At 45.3% G+C, this 20,679-nt stretch overlaps 1 long non-coding RNA gene across 1 annotated transcript in view; it reads right to left on the minus strand.

Annotated features, from left to right (window-relative positions):
* LOC120323823 overlaps positions 1-18,211 on the minus strand; it is an 87,289-nt gene extending 69,078 nt beyond the window's left edge. The window contains exon 1 of the long non-coding RNA XR_005564697.1: positions 17,957-18,211. This is a non-coding gene — a long non-coding RNA (uncharacterized LOC120323823). The remainder of the gene's footprint in view (positions 1-17,956) is intronic.
* Between the last annotated feature and the right edge of the window lie 2,468 nt (positions 18,212-20,679).

Below are 20,679 nucleotides of genomic sequence, written 5' to 3' on the forward strand. Positions count from 1 at the left end.
ATCAACAGACCATCCTATTTTCAGTCTGTAGTAGAATTCCCCCCATGTGCTGGATGTACTGCCTGTCTGTGGTTCTCTGAGAGAAAGGCCTCCTAGGGTCAGGGAGCACAGAAGACAGTGTATGGCTGTGGGCAAACAGCAGGATTATGAAGCCTGGAAAGAACAGCTTTAGAAACAGATCCATTAAAGCGGCAGCTTCCCGGGAACGAGTGAAGCAGAAAAACAACAACTACTTGCGTTTTTTATTGTACGGGTTCTCCCTGAGTTGTGTAATTTCCCCGACCCACGCGGCCCCATTCAGAACCATGTTGTCTCCCCTTCCCGATCACAGACTCTGCCTCTGAATAAGCAGGATAGGCTGCCTCACCCGCCTCTCCCCAGTCCCTGGTTCTGTTACTGGAACGTGGCCCTCCTGTATCCCTCATTGGTCAGCAGAGCCCTCAAGCCACTCCCTTTCCCCTGGACCTTGGCCCAATAACATTCCTTCTTCTTGGCCTCCCCCCAAGCCCATATAAACTGTGGGAGTTTCAAAATAAAGGTCTTTTCGCCTTGGAATCCAGAGAAGAAACTTGGCCACTCCCTCCCCCTGCCAAAGGAGGACCACGCGGCTAAGTGTCTCTCCGGGAAACCTCCAGCGGGGAGTCCACACTCAAGCTCTGTTACATGGCCAGGGTATTGGGTCCCTTGCTGTGCAAAAAGCACAAATTACACTGGGGGCAATGGTGGAGCTGAAAAAAACCCTTAGAGGGTCATAGTCATAAAATCATAGAATGATTTGGATTGGAAAGGATATTTAAGAGTCATTGGCCGGTGGAGTCACACCCTTTCACCCCCAAAAGAAGTCCAGCAGGAGATGGTGAAGCCCTGCTCGTCCTGCCATCAGGCAGTTGGAGCAAACCAAGTAGATGGGGGGGAATGGAAACAGGTCCCTGACCGGAGAGGTAAAAGAATCCCCTCCCAACCCCCACCATCTCCCTGGGTGCCCTTAAAGAACAGATATGAGGCCCTGGACCCAGAATATCAGGTAGAGGACTGTCAAGAGGAAGATCTGTCTGGAGGGTCTCCCAGTTGCACCCCATCTATCAGATGGATTACAACTACAGCTACAAAGAAAAAAAGAAGGGTAGTTGTAGTTGGTGACTCCCTTCTGAGGGGAACTGAGGGCCCTATATGTAGACCGGACCCATCCCACAGGGAGGTCTGCTGCCTTCTCGGGGCCCAGGTGAGGGATATTAGTAGGAGACTCTCTGAGCTAATTCGGCCCTCAGATTATTATCCACTGTTGGTAGTCCAGGCTGGCAGCAATGACATGAATGGCAGAAGTACCAGGGAGATTAAAAAGGACTTCAAGGCACTGGGTCAATTAGTTGATGGGACAGGAGCACAGGTAGTGTTCACCTCAGTTCCTGCAGTAGCAGGAATGAATGAGGAGAGGAGTAGGAAAACCCATTTTATCAATAGGTGGCTAAAGGGTTGGTGCCACCGGCAGAATTTTGGTTTTTTTGACCATGGGGCAAATTCCGTGGCAGCTAGTCTTTTCAAATCAGATGGGTTTCATCTATCTAGGAAGGGCAAAAGGACTCTAGCCCAAAAATTGGCGGGGCTGATAAGGAGGGATTTAAACTAGGTTTGAAGGGGAAAGGGATTGAAACTGGGCTCTCCAGAAAGGAGCCTAAGGGTGGAATGCCCGAGTTAAGAGTAAAATCAGCAGCCCAGCTGAAGTGCATGTACACCAATGCACGCAGCATGGGTAACAAACAAGAGGAGCTGGAAGCCATCGTGCAGCAGGAAAGCTATGATGTAGTCACTATCACAGAAACGTGGTGGGATGACTCGCATGACTGGAGTGCTGCCATGGGTGGCTACAGGCTCTTCAGAAGAGACAGGCAAGGTAGGAGAGGTGGAGGGGTGGCTCTATATGTTAGAGAGTCTCTTGACTCTGTGGAACTTGGAGTCAGTAACAATAAGATGGAGTGCCTGTGGATCAGACTCGGTGAAGGCCAGCAAGGCTGACATCCTGGTGGGAGTCTGCTACAGACCACCCAACCAGGATGATGAAGGTGAAGAATTATTCTACAAGCAGCTGGTAGATGTCTCAAAATCACCAGCCCTTGTTCTTGTGGGTGACTTTAACCTGCCAGATGTCTGCTGGGAACTCCACACAGTGGAGAAGAGGCAGTCTAGGAGATTCCCAGAGTGTATGGAGGATAATTTCCTGCTCCAGCTGGTAAATGAGCCTACCAGGAATGGGGCCCCACTAGACCTTCTGTTCACAAACAGAGAGGGGCTGGTGGGAGATGTGGTGGTCAGAGGCCATCTGGGGCACAGTGACCATGAAATAATAGAGTTTTCAATACTCAGGGATGCAAGGAGGGCCATCAATAAAACCTCTACGCTGGACTTCTGCAGGGCAGATTTTGGCCTACTCAGAAGACTGGTTCAGAGGGTACCTGGGAAACAACCCTTGAAAACAAAGGGGTCCAGGAGGGATGGACATGCTTCAAGAAACAAGTCTTGAATGCACAGGAGCAGGCTGTCCCAGTCTGCCGAAAGGCGAGCTGCCGGGGAAGACGACCGCTCTGGCTGAACAGGGAGATTTTGAAGGAAATTAGGGTAAAGAAGAGAGCCTACTGATTATGGGAAAAAGGGCTGGTTACTCAGGAAGAGTTTAGGAATATAGTTAGGTCATGTAGAAAGAAAATTAGAGAGATGAAGACACAACTTGGACATAACCTCGCCACTTCTGTGAAGGATAACAAAAAGTCCTTCTACAGATACAACAGTGGTAAAAGGAGGGGCAAAGAAAACCTCCACTCTTTATCGGACATGGGTGGAAGTCTAGTTATCAAAGATGAGGAAAAGGCTGAGGTAGTTAACACCTTCTTTACCTCAGTTTTCAACAGTAAGACAGGTTGTCCTGAGGACAGCTGGCTTCTGGAGCTTGTAGAAAGAGATAAGAATCTGAATAGCCCTCCTGTAATCCAGGAGGAAACAGGTAGTGACCTGCTGAGCCACTTGGATCCCCACAAGTCTGTGGGACCAGATGGGATCCACCCAAGGGTGATGAGGGAGCTGGCAGAAGAGCTCGCCAAGCCTCTCTCCATCATCTACCAACAGTCCTGGCTCACTGGGGAGGTCCCAGATGATTGGAAGCTGGCGAATGTCACGCCCATCCACAAAAAGGGCTGCAAGGAGGACCCGGGAAACTACAGGCCTGTCAGCCTGACCTCAGTGCCTGGCAAGGTTATGGAGCAGATCATCCTCAGTGCAGTCACACAGCACCTACGGGATGGACAAGGGATCAGACCCAGCCAACACGGGTTTAGGAGGGGCAGGTCCTGTCTGACCAACCTGATCTCCTTTTATGATCAGGTGACCCGCCTGGTGGATGAGGGGAAGGCTGTGGATGTGGTCTGTCTGGACTTCAGCAAAGCCTTTGTCACTGTCTCCCACAGCATGCTCCTGAAAAAGCTGTCAGCCCACGGCTTGGACAGGGGCACTCTGTGCTGGGTTAGGAACTGGCTGGAGGGCCGGGCCCAGAGAGTGGTGGTGAACGGGGCTGCATCCAGGTGGCAGCCGGTCACTAGTAGTGTCCCCCAGGGATCAGTGTTGGGCCCAGTTCTATTTAATATCTTTATTGATGATTTAGATGAGGAGATTGAGTCCATCATCAGCAAATTCGCAGATGACAAGTTGGGGGGGAGTGTCGATCAGCTGGAAGGCTGATCAGGAGGGCTCTGCAGAGGGACCTGGACAGACTGGAGAGTTGGGCTGATTCCAACGGGATGAGGTTCAACAAGGCCAAGTGCCGGGTCCTGCACTTTGGCCACAACAACCCCATGCAGCACTACAGGCTGGGGACAGAGTGACTGGAGAGCAGCCAGACAGAGAGGGACCTGGGAATTTGGATTGACAAGAAGCTGAACATGAGCCAGCAGTGTGCCCAGGTGGCCAAGAAGGCCAATGGATCCTGGCCTGTATCAGGAACGGTGTGGCCAGCAGGTCCAGGGAAGTGATTCTGCCCCTGTACTCAGCGCTGGTGAGACCACACCTGGAGTACTGTGTCCAGTTCTGGGCCCCTCAGTTCAGAAAGGATATTGAGGTGCTGGAGCAGGTCCAGAGAAGAGCAACGAGGCTGGCAAAGGGACTGGAGCACAAGTCCTCTGAGGAGAGGCTGAGGGAGCTGGGGTTGTTCAGCTTGAAAAAGAGGAGGCTCAGGGGAGACCTCATCACTCTACAACTCCCTGAAAGGAGGTTGTAGCCAGGTGGGGGTTGATCTATTCTCCCGGGCAACTATCAGTAAGACAAGAGGGCATGGTCTTAAGCTGTCCTGGGGGAGGTTTAGGTTAGATATTAGGAAGAAATTCTTTACAGAAAGGGTAATCAGGCATTGGAATGGGCTGCCCAGGGAAGCGGTGGATTCTCCGTCCCTGGAGGTTTTTAAGATGAGACTGGATGTGGCACTTGGTGCCATGGTCTAGTAACCACGGCGGTAGTGGATCAAGGGTTGGACTTGATGATCGAGGAGGTCCCTTCCAACCCAGCTGATTCTATGATTCTGTGATCCTATGATGTAGTCCAATCCCCCTGCAGTGAGCAGGAACACCTCCACTAGACTAGGTCGACCAAGTCCCATCCAACCTGATCTTGAATGTTTCCAGAGATGGTGCATCCACCACCACTCCAAGCAACTGGACACTGGTGTTCCAGCGTTTCACCAGCCTCAGCATAAAAAAGCTTCTTCCTTATATCTAGTCTGAATCTACTCTCTTTTTGTTTAAAACCATTACCCCTTGTGCTATCATAACAGGCCCTGCTAAATAGTCTGTCCTCATCTTTCTTCTAGGCCTCTGATGCCTCAGAGCCCCCAGACCCAATTCCCAAAGGGGTGTGTCAGGAGGCAGAACGAGGCAGAACCGGGGGTGGACAAATCTGGGATTGGATGGACCTTATTATAAAATCATAGAGCCACTGTTTGAGTGGGCGCGCGTGGTGTGTATTTCTCTAGGCCTATGGACTCATTAAAGGACCTGCTCTCTTTATCTTATACACTAAATTGGCCTGTAGTCTTTTTCTCTGCGGTCTTTTAGGCAACACCCCCTTTAAGTACCAGAATGTTCCATAAGGTCTCCTTGAAGCCTTCTCTTCTCCATGCTGAACAAGTCCAACTCTTTCAACTAGTCCTCATAGTAGAGATATTTCATCTCTCTCATCATTTTTGTGTCCCTATTTGGACTCCCTGTACCAGGTCCATGTCCCTCCTGTGCTGGGGACCCCAGAGCTGGATGCTGCACTCCAGGTGGCCTCTCACCAGAGTGGAGTGGAAGGACTGAATCACCTCTCTGGCCACACTGTTTTTGAGGCAGCCCAGGATTCTGGGCTGCAAGCACACATTGTTGGGTCATGTCCAGCCTCCCATCTACCGCAACCATGTGTACTTTTCTGCATGACTGCTATCAATCTCTTCATTCCCCTGCTCGGATTGATACTGGGGGTTGTCCCAGCCTCATATTTGGCCTTACTGAACCTCCTGAATGGGCACACTTCCTGAGCTTGGCCAGGTCCCTCTGGATGTCATCCTGTCCCTCAGATGTGTCAAACTGACAGTTCATCTTGGTGTTATCTGCAAACTTTCTGAGGTGCATTGATTCCACTGCCCATTCCCTTCACCAAGATCTACAGCAAGCCAGCCAGCTGGGGGATGCAGCCAAGGCAGTGATCTCAGCCTTTATATCCCAAAAATATACACAGAGAAAGAAATCACTGAATTTGGTTGCAGTAGTAGGCTTAAGTCCAATATATGGGCTGAGCAATGAGGCCTTTGGAGACACAATCTTCAAACAAGACACAGCCAGGAGTCCCCTGGCAAGCCAAACACAGCAGTGTAGTGGCAGTATGCTAAACAGATATGCTTAAACAAATCTGCATTGCATGGGGCCTGGAGGGAAGAGCAGAGTCTTGAGGTCTTAAGAGATGATGGTGGTAAGACCAGGTTCAACTGCAAGCTTTCTGCAAGTAGGCCCCTTAATGAAAGAGGAAAATTAAAACTCAGGGGTTTCTCTGTGCCATGAGTGCTGGGAATGACACAAAACACTGCTGAAGGAAGACATATGAGTACAAAGCTGAATGAAAAATCCATTCAGATATTTACAGAGATAGAGCAGAATGGCAATTGCTTCAGCAATTATAGTGACCGTTTATCCCTAATTTTCTGCTGAAAGCCTACAGCATACAACAGCGTCATGCTAACCCCTTGCTCTCTTCTTCCTAAATAAAAGAATGTAGGATACAGAGAGAATAGAAAGTACATGTTAAATATCTGACTTGTGCTTAGCTACTATCCTCCTTCTTCCTACATAATAACCTTCTCTATTTATATTCACATCTATATTTAATGCTCACTGAAGACTACAGACTTGTGTTTGATGTTCAGCTGAAGACATGATTCATCACAATCCTCATTTTTAGTTATGGAAAAAGGCCATGGTAGAAAAAAACCAGATGAGTGCTTTTCATCTTGGTAGCCATGTAATCTTTCTGTGAACTTGGAAAGTCATACAAGGAATGGCAGTCTTAGCCTATTGTGGATGATTCACAAAGTCTCCTGAATGCTGCATGATCTCTCCTAGCAGTATCTGATGTCTCCTTCTTCAAAAAACGCTCATTAAAAATAGACAGCAAATCACCCATTCCTTGACCTACCATGTCTGTTGTTGTTTTTAACATGAGATGTAAAAAACATTATTTTATTATAAAGAGCTTTTGAAAAAAGAGATGTTATCATTTCTATGTCTGTAGTCCCAAGAATGAAAAACAAGGACCACACATCAATTATTAACTTGTTTTTTGTGGTCTACTCTGCAGCCAGGGCATCAGTGTTGACTCCCAACCAGGTGGTCAGAGAAGAGCATGGCACTCCTTTCCCAGTTATCAACACAAACCCTTTGAGAGCAACCTACTCCAGGGTCATTGAACACAAACAACTGAAGAACTTCAGATATCAACTTGCCACAAAAATAAACTACTGCTTTTTCTCACCAGAATAACTGAAGCATCAAACTGTTTTTTGTCATGGAACGTATATGCTCAGTTTCCTATACATCCTCACTTGGAGAATGTAAATGTACTCGGGGTAAAAATATTCCTACACACAGAGCTAGTTGTCCGCTATTATTCAGCCACAACATTATAAATCTCTTTGAACAAAAAATAGATATACCTCCCTCTTTTCCAAACTAGCTAATTTCCCCTAAAATAACTAACATCAGTCTATTAGAGATCAGACATAGTTGGGTTAGATAATACTATAATTTAAGAATATAATTTAATGTGAACTTCTAATTCCAATGTGAAAGACTGAAATTCCAATGGCATATGTAAATTATTAAACTGAAGTTATTTTCATTCATCTGAATATGTTCTTTACAGAAATAAGAAAACTACCTCCAATTTCACAGTTGCTGATAGGAATATTGTAGTTTTGTTTGAATTAAAAACTCTTTTAATTTCTGGAAACGAAAAAGCATGAAACTTCATCCCTCTCAAAGGGGAAACTCCTTTGGGGAAACTCCTCCCAAAGGAGCTTCAGTTAAAGGGGTGAGCGAGAAACCCAAAGGCTTGGCTGAAACTGCACCTGCATGAGGGTGAAGCCAAATCAGAAGATGTGGTTTGGATGTCTGAAGCACTGCCCCTGAAAGAGGCAGGTGACTGAAACAGGTCCCTCTGATAATCTCTAATCACACTCCAGCACTTTTTACTTGCTCAAAATCACTCCTCTGGTCCAAAACATCCTAGAGCTGCCAAGGAACTGACACCAAGCTTTCAAATGCAGCTCCTCCTGGTAGAGAAATGGAGTAGAGCCTCAGCCCTGAATGCCTGACATGGTGATGGGCAGGGCAGGAAGTACACACACTTTCTGCCCAGAAAGGGCACATGACCCTGCTGCTGGAAAGCGGCTGTGCCCAGGAGCAGAGACCTGAGCACCTAACCTTCCTTCCACCTTCACCACCTGGGAGTGTTTCGAAAAGTGTGCCCACACAGCCCAGACCTCAGACCATGCCATGTGTCCCCCTCTTCATATCAATTCCCAATTTTGCAACATCTGTGGATGTTCAAGTCTCCCAGAAAGCCAGTCTGTGACCTCCATCTGATCCAGGCATCACTCCCTCCAATCTGTCTTCCAGTCACAGTGAGCAGTAAAAGTCATTTCTGCCTAACATGTTAGCTGCAGCTCCCAGTGTTAGTGTTAGTCCTGGCCCCTCTTTTCTCCTTCCTCCCTCTTGTTCCTTCCACCAGGGGTCCCATTCCTAACACAGCCCCTCAGCTGCAACAAGCCAGATGGTTGGGATGCGTACAATAGATTATGGGACCCAAGCGAAGCTGGTTTGTTCTGCTGGGCTGGGTTCAGGGAGCTGCTTTTGTGACTTCTTGCTGGTCAATGGATCCAGAACAAGGAGAGCAGGAGGTCAGTGCTGCTGCCTCTGGCTCCACTGCCGAAAGAAAGCAGTGTCCTAAATAGTTAGGCCATTTAGTTAATGGCCAAGTCTAGCCATTAACTGAGATGTCTGGAACTGGGCATCTCATGCAATAGTTTAACCTTCTCTGTCACTTTACACAGATCTTTATGCAACACAGCAGAGGGTAGCAGGCATGGTGTCCCATTTGCATGCATTCTCTGTACATCTGGACTTCTTTCCAAAGAGCATGCCATTTTTTACATACTTTCTCCTTCTTCCAACAGCCTTACTTACTTCTTCCCTTTCTCTTGCCATCACTGCCTGCTTGCCTGACTTGGGCAGAGGACCTGGTACTCACGTACAAAAGCTCAGGAGGGGATCCAGGTGATGCAGGACAACACCGGAATGGCTATGCCAGAAATCAAGGAGGTCACAGGCTCTCCCTTCCGTGAGCATGGTAGGACAGCACTGCATAAGGGAAAGTCTAGCCCATGCAAACTAGAAAATCTTACCCCAGATGCATGAGGAGACTAAAATCAGAAGGGCAGATCAGGTGCAGCTCTGTTTTCCTGCTATCCCCAAGCTTCCTCACATCCCTATTTAAAATCAGTGATTGAAACACATTTTCCTCCTTGTTATTCTTGCATTATAATTGTTTGTAAATGTAATTTTTTCTTTAATTACCCCTTCCTACACATGAGAATGATAGGATAAAGAACAATACAATATTGCAATTGAATTACAAAAGCATTGCACACAGCTGTCCTATTAACTTCATAGCAGTGATGTCTTATAAAATGCAAAGTGAAGAAAAGAGAGTAGCAATTGGTTTATAAATATCTTAGTTAGGTGGAGCAAATGCCATATTGCCTGAGAAAAGAAAACCACTGATTGCAACGCGTGCCTTCCAACACAGATTTCATAGGACAAAACGTAGTTAATAAAACTACCTTCATGATTTTTATTATAGCCTTTTAGCATAAATAGCTAATAACCAATTTGCATTAATGGTATTGGCACAAATGTAAATTAGTGTCTTTTTGCTTGTATTGCTGAAGTGTAATTCTATTGCCAGACAATTGTATTTGGCCATCTCATTATCTGGAGAGATCTAAGAAACAGATACAGTCCCAGGGCCTGCTCAAGGAATATTAATTCAGAAAATAAATTGCACCACACACCTCCTTACCAGCTGGGGCCTCACAAAGAGCACATGTGCTTTCTGCACCCAAGCCTGTTCCTCCATCATGTGTGTTAGCATAGAGAGACCAGACCTGAAGCAGGCTACTGCTGCCTCAAATCAGGTTTAGAAACAAGGCTTTCAGCCTCATGCAGCATTTCAAGAATTCATCTGCTTTCCTGTTCTAAGTAACAAACACCAAGGTCTTGGGGAACTGGTTGCCACCGACCCTAAAAAAAGACCCCTGTGGTCTGGTGTCATTCACTTACGAGGAGGGATTTGTGCTTGCAGAGGAAGCACAGGAGCTCCACTGGGTATGAGGCCAGTCAACACTCAGAAGCAAGGCTGCATGCCCCCAACAGGGTTCAGATCTTCTATGCTAGCAAACACTCTCCCACTCCTGACTATTTAGGACAACCTTCTCCTCTCCATGGTGAAATGATTCTCCTGCAGCTGAGAGATGCATCTCATATTTTCTTTAGCATAGCAAATAACGTGAAAACTTGCACGAGATTTACACCACCACTTCTCCCCTTTTCCCAGGTGGTGGGTTTCCAGCTTGACACCTAGAAAAAGGGATGGTTGTAACATAACAACTTTTATTGGTGTAAATGGTAGGTTGAGAAAGGGGCCTTTACAACCTACTATATCAGTGCTTCTGCATTCAAAGATCAAATGTAAATGTTGGCAAACTCTCGCAAGGCACCTGAAAGCCACACAATCCCGTTTGCAGCAGAAATAGATTTACATCATCAAAGTGACAAACAGATCACAGTAACATGTGAGGAGTCAGTGGAGCTGTGATTTAACTATGACCCAAGGGCTGAGGAACTGGAGGAGTTTCACTCAAGCTCCCCTGGGACTAATGGTACTGCAGTCCTGTTAACACAGCGTGTTGCAGCATTGCTGTACCTCTCTACTCCACAGCCTAGGGAACTCAGTTCTTTCCCTAAACCAGTTTCATTTCAGCTTTATTTTTGCCTTTCTCTGTACGTTCTTGGTCTTTTTTTCTTAGTCAGCTTGTTCCAAACTACCCATTTGTGGTGGGGGAAAAAAGTTTTCCCCCTAGAGTTAAAAAAAATGGTAACCCCCGAGGGGGTGGTGTCACTTGACGTGGACCCAATGAGCGCTCCTGCAAAATATAAATGTATCAGAAGCAGACCAGAAAAGAAGGGTGTTGTAGTAGCTGTGGCAGAGAGTAGCCACGTTCTGAAGCCACGAGGAGAAGGGGCAGGAGCCCCGTTGGGGGCTAGGCCCTCCCCCAGCCCCGGCTGGGGGGCTACAAGAACTTGGAACAGTGTTAAACTGGGCCAGGTTCTGTAGCTGAGAGCTGAAGGAGTTTCTCCACTGTAAGCAGCAGCAGGAGATACTGAAAAGCGGTGGCAGAGCAGCAGTGGACAGAGAACAGTGGCAGAGAGCCAGAAGGAGATAAGGAGCAACAGAAACAAGCATGCAGCCAAGCAGGAAGACACAGAGATCTCTAACACAGAGAGACAGAGCAGGACTAAGCTCTACAGAGAGAGAGAGTTTGGGGTAAGAACTGAAACAAACTCCCCAAACCCTTCTGAGACCTCCTAGAGAGGAGGGGGAGATGGACTCCTATTTGAGAGGAGTCTTGGAGTGCAGCATGCACCAGAGAGAGGAGCTAAGAAGCTCAAGATGTCCTGGAGCTGGACTGGGAAGGACAGATGGGATGCAGAGGGGGTGACCTTGGCCCCCCCACACTGCTGCTGCCAAGCTGGCAACAAACAGCCTGAGACCGAGCACAGGAGCTCTGATAGAACTCTTGAGGCAAAGGTTTTCAACTGAAAGCTGCTCGAGAAGTTTTGACTCAGGGGTGAATCCTCTGAGGAAGGGACCTTCATGGGGTCTTACACCCCATGATATGATGTGGTGAAGCGAGTTTTGTCCCTGCTACGCAGCCCATGGAAGAGAGGGGTGAAAGGAGACCCCTCTTGTGTGTAATGGAAGAGATCCAGCTACAACAGTCCAGCTACAGTTGCTGCATGGAAGGAGAGACACTGCTGCCCTGAGAGTGGAAAGGATCTTTCCTTTTCCCTTCTGGACTTTTATTAGAGGGAGAAGAGATTGATCCATTGTAAATACTGATTTATCATAGGAGAGATAGTTAAGATTATGTATATGATGTATTGTAATATTTATTTGTACATATTTCCCCCCATATTGAGTCTTGTGTAGTGTCTGGAAAACCCATCTCACACTGGGTTGAGATGTGGGAGGGGGGCTTGGACTCGGGAATTGGATTTTGGGGCTCTCAAACACACCATTGGTCTCTGTGGCCAAGAATTATTGTTGCCGTGGGATTTAAGTGCTGAAAAAATCTCCAGAGCAGTTAATTAGGGGTGAGATAAGAAAGGGTTTATTTTGCCAAGGCTAAAGATGTTACAAGACACACGCATCCCGTGCCTGAGATGTTACATTTTATAATACCATCCATCCAATCCCAGATGTGCCCACCCTGTGGCCTTTACTCTGGACCGCCCCGGGTCCACCCCCCGGGAATTGAGTCGGGGGGCTTTTTGGGACCACCTATTCATCCATCTTCATCTTCATCAGAGCACAAAGGATACATAATTACCTAATTCTTGACCGTATTCTGTGGTTTAGGCCCTGATATGCTGTTCTGCCAACAATCTAGGCCTTGCATTGACAAAAGACTAAACATTTCTACTGGATTCAGGAGTAGGATTGATATAGGGAGCATAGAATGGGGTAAGAGGGTTAAGGAATGTGTAAACAAGGGTGCTACAGAGAAAGGGAAAGGGACAAGGGACAAAGGAGGGAGGGTTGCTGCTTTTAAAATCTGCTTATAAAACTTATAAGGCTTACCAACAAAAGAAAAATAAAAAAAAAAAACATTAGGGGCTTAAGGCATCATTATCACTGAAATAACCACAAAAGAACAAGGGAGAAGATATTCAAAAGCACAGATGATCACAAGAGTCTTGTTTGTATTGTTGAAAATTCCTCTTGTTAGTATTACAAGCATATCTTGAGCCTGATAGTAGTTGCCCATATGGTGAAAAATTAACAAAAGCCAGCGCAGGCGCATCATTTCACTACTTCGCAGGTGTTAAGTGCATTCCCGCAGGCACTCTCAGCTCGTACACTTTTGCTGTATGCCAGACCCTTACTCAGCACCTTCTTCAAGGAAGAAAGTCTGGTGAGACACCCAGGATCAGTGTTGTAACACAGCACCCCCCTTGCAGTGCCTCCAAATCCACCTGGCAAAGGCAATATTCTTTTTGCTTATTCATTCTGGTTTCTACTTGTTCCATGAAACTAAAATCTCATCTCTACACATGCTTTGCTCTATAATTCACTTTCTGATCTCTGTTTAAACCACACCAGAATCCAGCTATACATGCGTCAAAGATCCTGAGAACTTCTGCAAAGCACAATGCAAATTTGAAAGGTTCAAGTCTGGTGCTAATGCAATAAAAAAGGCAAATATGATTTCAGATATACTGTTGGTGTAATGCCTTTAGGAAGCGCTCCATCAGTTTGATTTAGAAAATGATTGCATTATGTTAAAACAACTAAATTGGATAAGAGGGAGAGGCATTTGTTGACATAAATCTTGTCTCCGGGTTTCAAACCCCTCCAAGTAAATGCAAATAAGAAAATATACACAGAGAAACGTGTCAATTTCCCCTGAGAAGATATGTTTTGCAGGAAGTAAAAGTCCGTACTGGAAATCAATCCAGTTGTTTATAAAGAAAGAAACCTCTATTGGAAGTTAGCAGGAAGGAACATTGGAAGCAAACCATCAAATAGCAGAGAGCAAAGTGAAAAAATACCCAAACTATATATCACAAACTTACTGTTTTCAATAATGATCTGATTCTGACCTCATCTGCAATAAATTAGGAATAACTTGGCATGTATCAGCTGAACACCACCAGCTCAAAGGAAACAAAACACAATGTAAGAAAATTCAGGAACAGTTTTAGTAGAGGCTGCTGTGAGTAACCAGTACGGGGAAGAAACAAGGCAGGAACAACCTTAGGCAGCAGAAATTCTTTGAACATCTTGCACATACCTGACTTGGTGTGCTGGTGGTAATCCTCAGTCTAGCAACTGACAAAGAAATCTATTCACTTTAATACCTCTGCCAGAAGAGTCCTGCCAAACAGTATCACTCTAGTGGGAACAGGAAGCATGGGCACAGGCCAGGGTAGGAGATGAAGGATTTGCCTCCCTTCTGCTTTACCCTGTCCCTACAGTTTCACAAGATTGGGAGGAAGAGAAACAGGGAGCGGAGTCTGATGGAGGCACCTTTCCACAGTCAGTTGTGATTTTACCAATCAATTCTTCCGCAGTCTTGTTTGCCCACAATCTCCTGTTCAAATAGGTAATTGAATATTGCTTGGCTGAATTAAATAGATCTGGAAAATAAGTGCAACTTTCTGGTGTAGAAATGATGGGCAAAATTATCCATACATACATCTGTGTAAAGCTACACAGCTGTCAAGAAGTGAAAAGAAACAAATCTGAAATGACACTATTATGCATCCCCATAAAAAATTCATTCCCTGTGACCATTACTGCTCCTTTATCTGTTACACCGGCTGGGTCTAGATTTGCTAGGTGGTGAATTAACTCATTAGGATTGTTCAAAGCTTTGCTGAGCAATGGCCAAAGGCTGGTTGGTTACTGTCCCTGTGCCCTTAGTAGAGGAATGGGTTTATGTACAGAAGAGAAAGTAAGCTTCCTGCCTTTCCTTGGACTTCTCAGTCCAGGAGAGGACTCAAGTTTTCTCACAGACAGGGTTGCAGGAATGAAAGCAACCAGAGATTAAAAAAAATTACCTTCCGTTCAGACAAAATTTTACTAAATTACTCTTCTTTTCTCCTTGAGAGCCAGTTCTCACTGATGCTCATAGATACTCTTTCATTGTCAGCTCATATTTTTTTGATCCTTCCCAGGGGGCTGAAAGAACCTTATTAGCTTTACATAATTTAGTCTTCTATTAACCTGTTTAAATTGTGGCCATTGCACAGAACGAGGGGAACAGGTGCAAACTGTAAATGCAAAGGAACCACTTAACTCACTGGAGGTCTCATTTGGTGTCTCACAGAAAGCCCTGTGGGGAGACATCATCTCACTGCAAAGGCCCATCATTCAAGCCACAGTAATTAATCTTTCTTTACAGGAGAGGGAGTTGGTTGAGATGGCATCATCACAAATCAATTTTCACCTCAAGATGATCTTAGCCTCTACCAGTGCTTGTCCTCAAACTTTATCCCACCCCGTCCAGTACCATTCTGATGCAACCGTCAGCTTCCAATCCTGCAATGTCCAGGGTCAGAAATGTCGTGGACGTGTCTCTGAGATGTAAAATTTCTTCTCTTTGCCCCTGGAAACCCATAGGTCATAGGTACTTTGCTATGACACCCTTGTAAGGGAAAAATACTTCTATCCAAAATCCTTACATTCTGGAATGAGGGATTTCCAACTAAACTGTTTCCTTTGCTTTCCATAAGAATTACTGTGGCCTTGCACATGGCCAGCTTTCACCCCTGATTGTGATTTCTTTTCCAAAAGTCAGCTGCAGGAAAATCAAAAATAGGCATAAGACATCCCAACTCCAAAACTTACACTTCAATCATAATGCCATTGCCTCCCTTTTCTACCTTTGCCAGTTTTACACAGTCCTACTTGCAACAAAATTCGTGCTCTTCAGCATCTCTCTCCTCCAAATCAATAGAAGTCACTGTTGGTTTAAAAAATGATGGAAACAATATTTTTAGTAACGCTAACAATTGCTCAGAAAGAAAGAAAAGCACTCCAGACACCTACCCCTCATCAGGTTTCTAGTAACTGCTGTATTGGAACTGGTCCCCTCCCCCTTACCAATTCCACTATGAAAAAACAAATTCAGATATCATATTTTACTCAATAGCATATCAAGATCTACCATTCTATACCAACCTTGAGAAAATACAGAGGAGAAGTAAAATGGCTATAACAACTAGTTCCATGTATCAACCTGACCTTTATAATATAATGGCCAGTCTTCGCGAGCGAAGATTTGGGAAAGGTCATTAACCCTTCCAGCCTGCGCAGTGGATTTTTTTTAGGTGAGACACAGCGTGCGCTGAACTGAGCCCACCCTTTAGTCCTGAGGTTCATCTGCCGGGGCCGAGCAAAGCTTGGACAGTGGCAGTGAGGTCCCCTGCTGGATAAATATACCATATAAAAATCCCTGGGAGAAAAGTAAATACAGTGTATTAGGGAAGAGGTTCAAACATACTGAAACTTGAAACCATGACACCGTTAAAAGCTTAACAAAAACCAGTATTTATTACCAAGAGGTGGACAACAAAACAAACAAACACAAAAAGGAGGAAGAAGGAGAGAAATAAGCCCCAAGCACAACCTTCCCAGTTACCCAGCTGTTGCCTATAAAGTTATCTTACCGACCTAGCATGCCTATAATCACCCATAGCAGAAGCTGCATCCTTGGAGAGTCAGTAAGTTCACAAACTGGCAGGCGTCCCTGCCAAAAGGTAATGTTGTCCTTGGTGTGAAGTTAGCTGCCTTCCAAGAAAGCACTATCTACTTTTATACAATTAACCGAGTGACCACAACCTCCCAGGTATGGCCAGCACCGCCCAGCCCAAGGCCCTCAGCCCCACCTCCCAGTTATGTAAGTGCATCTCTTCTGCACATGCATGAGAACTTCAGAAATCCCCTCACGCACGCGCAGTATGCTTTGGGGGTCCTTTCTAATTGAGTTGGGGTCGAGCCTTCCTCCCCTCCTCATCACTTTCTCCTTCAAGCGACCTTGGAGGACAATTAGCCAATCACAGAACACCAATTAAAACAGTTTATACAGAAGTTCTCCCTCCAAGGACAAATTCACTGTTTTATCAGTGAACTTGGCAGGGAGAATATAAACTACTGCAGGTGGCCGGGGCCAAACACAGACCAAAAGTATCAGCATAAATTCACCCTGGTACATACAGTAACTCTGGTATGCTATCAAATTAACTGAAAAGAAACTAAATAAACAGTGATTTCTCTTTGACAACCTGTCCTATTTCCTCCTTGAACAGTGTAGTACTGAAAATAAGAAACCAAAAAGCCTATCTTTAGATACATCAAGTTCTTGCCAGTGCCCCAGTCCTGCATTTTGGGCAGCTGCCATCCACCAAAAGCTGGGGAAGGAGAGCGTTACAGCAGCCAGGAGGGCTGCCAGTCTGCATACCTGCAGCACCCTGCACAGCACCACTGTCACAGCACCAGGACCTCCTGCTGGGGCTTCGGAGACCAGAGGTGCAAGGCAAGGGCCAAGTCTGCTAGGAATTAATAGCAAGACTTCTACTGAATTCAGTGTGTCATCCAGAGACTTGCAGCAGACACTCACATTCCTGACTTCATTTACTGAAACAGCCAATTAAACACATTTCAACTAATCCTCACTCCAATGGCATATCACGTTGCCCTGCCTGGCACCCCAGGTGAACCAGGTAGGGAGATTCACTCTGGCAGCCTGGGATGGAGGAGTCCATACTGAAGTAGCACCCACCTGTCTGCGTGAGACAGGACCAGAAGTCCACACTAAAGATAATTCAATTCTCCTTTGAAAAAACATAATCCCTGTTAAAAACACTCAAGTAAATAAAATTCACACTTTTTTTTTTTTCTGTAAGTCTAGTACCAGGGTATGCATAATGATGTAAATTAGAAAAACCTCTTATTTGGGAAATTACCCATGCAAACTCAAAAAATCTCCTTCACATTAAAGACAGGTTTCTCTTATAAAACTGAAAAAAAATCCTCTGAAATGTTCTCTTTTGTATGCATCTCAGTCATCATATTATTTGCAACAAGTTGGGCATGACAGAAATTTTCAAGGGAAACTCTCACGGGTATTTTAAGGGTTGTTTTTTTCCTTTATTTTCTTTTCAGTTTTCTATGTACAAAACCTAAAGGGTTGCTTTTCTCCTTCGTCAGAGAGAAAAAATTATCCTGATTCAAAGCAGCACTGAAATACAAGGCTCTGCCAGATGTTATATAAATGATGATGTAATGCTGAAGTATTTCATTACACATGCAGCTCTGTACTTCAGCCCAGCAGTGATTTATTACATTTTGTCAATCTCATTTTATGTACCCACATCATTTTTACATTATTTTTCTTCATAACATTGTTACATTCTCACAGAAGCACATGGAGATAACATCATAACAGTGCAGCCAATGAAGTTAGCATTTTACAAATAATGTTACTAATAAATAAGTATAACGGAGGGGGAAATGGTCTTTGTGAGAGAGTAAAAAGCAAATTTACCTTTGAATAATCTGATGGGGGGAAGAGGCCATAGTTCCAATATGAAAACTGAGTTTGTATCCTCTCGGAGCACCTTCTGTCTTCATGCAGAACAGTGAGGAAATGCGATTCTTGTCTCTTCTCAGTTTAATCACACATTCTCTTTGTTTTCCTAATGTGTTCTGTGTGCTGCCAGCTAGATCTTATACACCAGCTGCTTGGTCAAAAAGATGCATCAGGAAGTGAAAGATCAACAAGTAAAATCTGTTTTGACCCTGAAATTATCAAGCCATTGAACATATCAGCTTTTTTTCCTGATCATCCATCAAGGTTTGATAGAAAAAGCACACCCAGCAACGTTGCTTTTTATCAGGAGAAAAAGAATTCCAGAAACTATAACCTTGAAAGGTATGAAGGTTGTGTCAAAATAATACAGCGGGATACTTAAAGATGCACTCCTACAGCAATATTATTAAAGAAAATAATCCTTCTAACAAGCAGGTTGCCAAAAATCCCATTAGACTACTGAAACAGAGAAGTCCTCTTTCTTAGCAGTTAGCCATTAACCTGCATCAAACAAAATGTTTGCAGTGAGAAGCTGCAGTTGAAAATAATTTAACATTTCCTTCCTCCAAGGGCCAGACTTTTCTTTAGCTATGTCATTAGGAAATCAAAGAAATACTCAATTTTAAATGGTATGTCCCCCTTGGGCATATAAAAGGATTTTTTGTAGGTGACTCCATTCTGAGGGGAACTGAGGTGCCTATGTGCCAACTGGACCCATCCCACAAAGAAGTCCGATGCCTCCATGGGGCCTGAGTAGAAGATTTTACTAGAAAGCTCCCTGAATTGATTCAGCACTCTGATTATTATTCACTGCTGTTGTCCAGGTTGGCAGTGACAACGCTGAAGGGAGAAGTTCTAGGGAAATCACAAAGGACTTTGGGGCACTGAGATGACTGGTTGTAAGGACAGGAGCACATGCGTTGCTTTCCTCAATTCGGGGAAGAATGCCGAAAGGACAGGAGAACCCACATGATCAATATGTGGCTCAAAGACCAGTGCCATTGGTGGAATTTTGGCTTTTTTGATCATTGGGTTGTTTATACGGCACGAAGCCTGCTGAAGACAGATGGGGCTCGTCTGTCTAAAAGTGGGGGAAAAGATTCCAGCCTCTGAGTTGGCAGGGCCGATTGAGAGGGCTTTAAACTAGATCTGAAGTGGGAAGGTGATAAGACCATGCTTAGCAGAGATGAGTCTAGGGTAGCCATGCCAGTGTTGGGGGTGAAATCAATAGCCCAGCTGAAGTGCATTTACACCAATGCACGCAGCATAGGTAACAAACAGGAGGAAGCCATTGTGCTGCAGAAAAGCCATGACGTAGTTGCCATCACAGAAACATGCTGGGATGACTCTCATGAGTGGAGTGCTGCAATGATGGTTACAAGCTCTTCGGGAGGAACGGGAAAGGAAGGAGAGGTGGTGGGATGGCTCTGTGCATTAGGGAGTGTTTTGAACTGTACAGAGCTCCAGGACAGTGATGATAAGGTTGAGTGCCTATGGGTAAGAATCAGAGTGAAGGCTGGCAAGGCAGACCTCCTGGTGGGCATCTGTTATAGGCCACCCAACCAGGATGAGGAGGCAGATGGAGTATTCTATGAGTGGCTGACTGATGTTTCATGATTATTAGCTCTTGTTCTTGTGGGAGACTTTAACTTGCCAGATGTCCAACAGGAAACTCTACATAGCAGGGAAGAGGCAGTCCAGGAAGTTCCTGGAGCATGGGAAAGATAACTTCCTGACACAGATGGTAAGTGAGCCTACTACGGGAAGTGCCCTAATAGACCTGCACTTTACAAACAAAGAAGGCCCAGTGGCATATATGATGGTCAGAGGACACCTTGGGCACAGTGATCATGAAATTACGGAGTTTTCAATTCTTGGTGAAGTAAGGAAGGGGGTTAACAAATCATCTATCTTGGAATTCCAGAGGACGGACTTTGACCTGTTCAGGACACTGGCTCAGAGAGTCCCCTTGTAAACAGTCGTTAATAACAAAGGGGCCCAGGAAGGACACACTTCAAGAAGGAAATCTTAAAGACACAAGAGCAGGTCATCCCTTTGTACCAGAAGAAAAGGCATCGGAGAAGAAGACTAGTCTGGTTGAACAGGGAGCTTTTGTAAGAACTTAGGGAGAAAAAAGAGAGAAAAAGAGACCTTTGGAAGAAAGGGCAGGTAAATCAGGAAGGGTACAAGGAAGTTGTTAGGTCATATAGAGAGAAAATTAGTAAGGTGAAAGCTCAGAGGCAGAACTCAATCTAGCTACTGCTGTGAAAGATAATAGAAGTTTCTTTTATAAGTACATTAATAACAGAAGTAAGTCTGAGGAAAATCTTCATCCTTTATTGGACATGAGGGAAACATTGTCACCAAGGATGAGGAAAAGGCTGAGGTACTTCATGCCTTCTTTGCCTCAGTCTTTAACAAAAAGACCAAATATCCTCAGGACAACTAGTCCCTTGAGCTGGTAGGCAGGGATGGGGAGCAGAACAGACCTGAAATCCAGGAGGAGGTAGTTAGTGATCCACTGAGTCATTGAGACACTCACAAGCCTATGGCACCAGATGGGATTCATCTAAGGGTACTGAGAGAGCTTGCAGAAGAGCTTGCCAAGCCACTCTCCTGGTTAACCAGGGAGGTCCCAGATAGCTGGAGGATGGCCAATGTGACACCCATCCACAGGG

The sequence above is a fragment of the Pipra filicauda genome, unplaced genomic scaffold (assembly GCF_003945595.2).
Source record: "Pipra filicauda isolate LSUMZ 115617 unplaced genomic scaffold, ASM394559v2 scaffold34_size3990699_pilon, whole genome shotgun sequence".
Lineage (NCBI taxonomy): Eukaryota > Metazoa > Chordata > Aves > Passeriformes > Pipridae > Pipra > Pipra filicauda.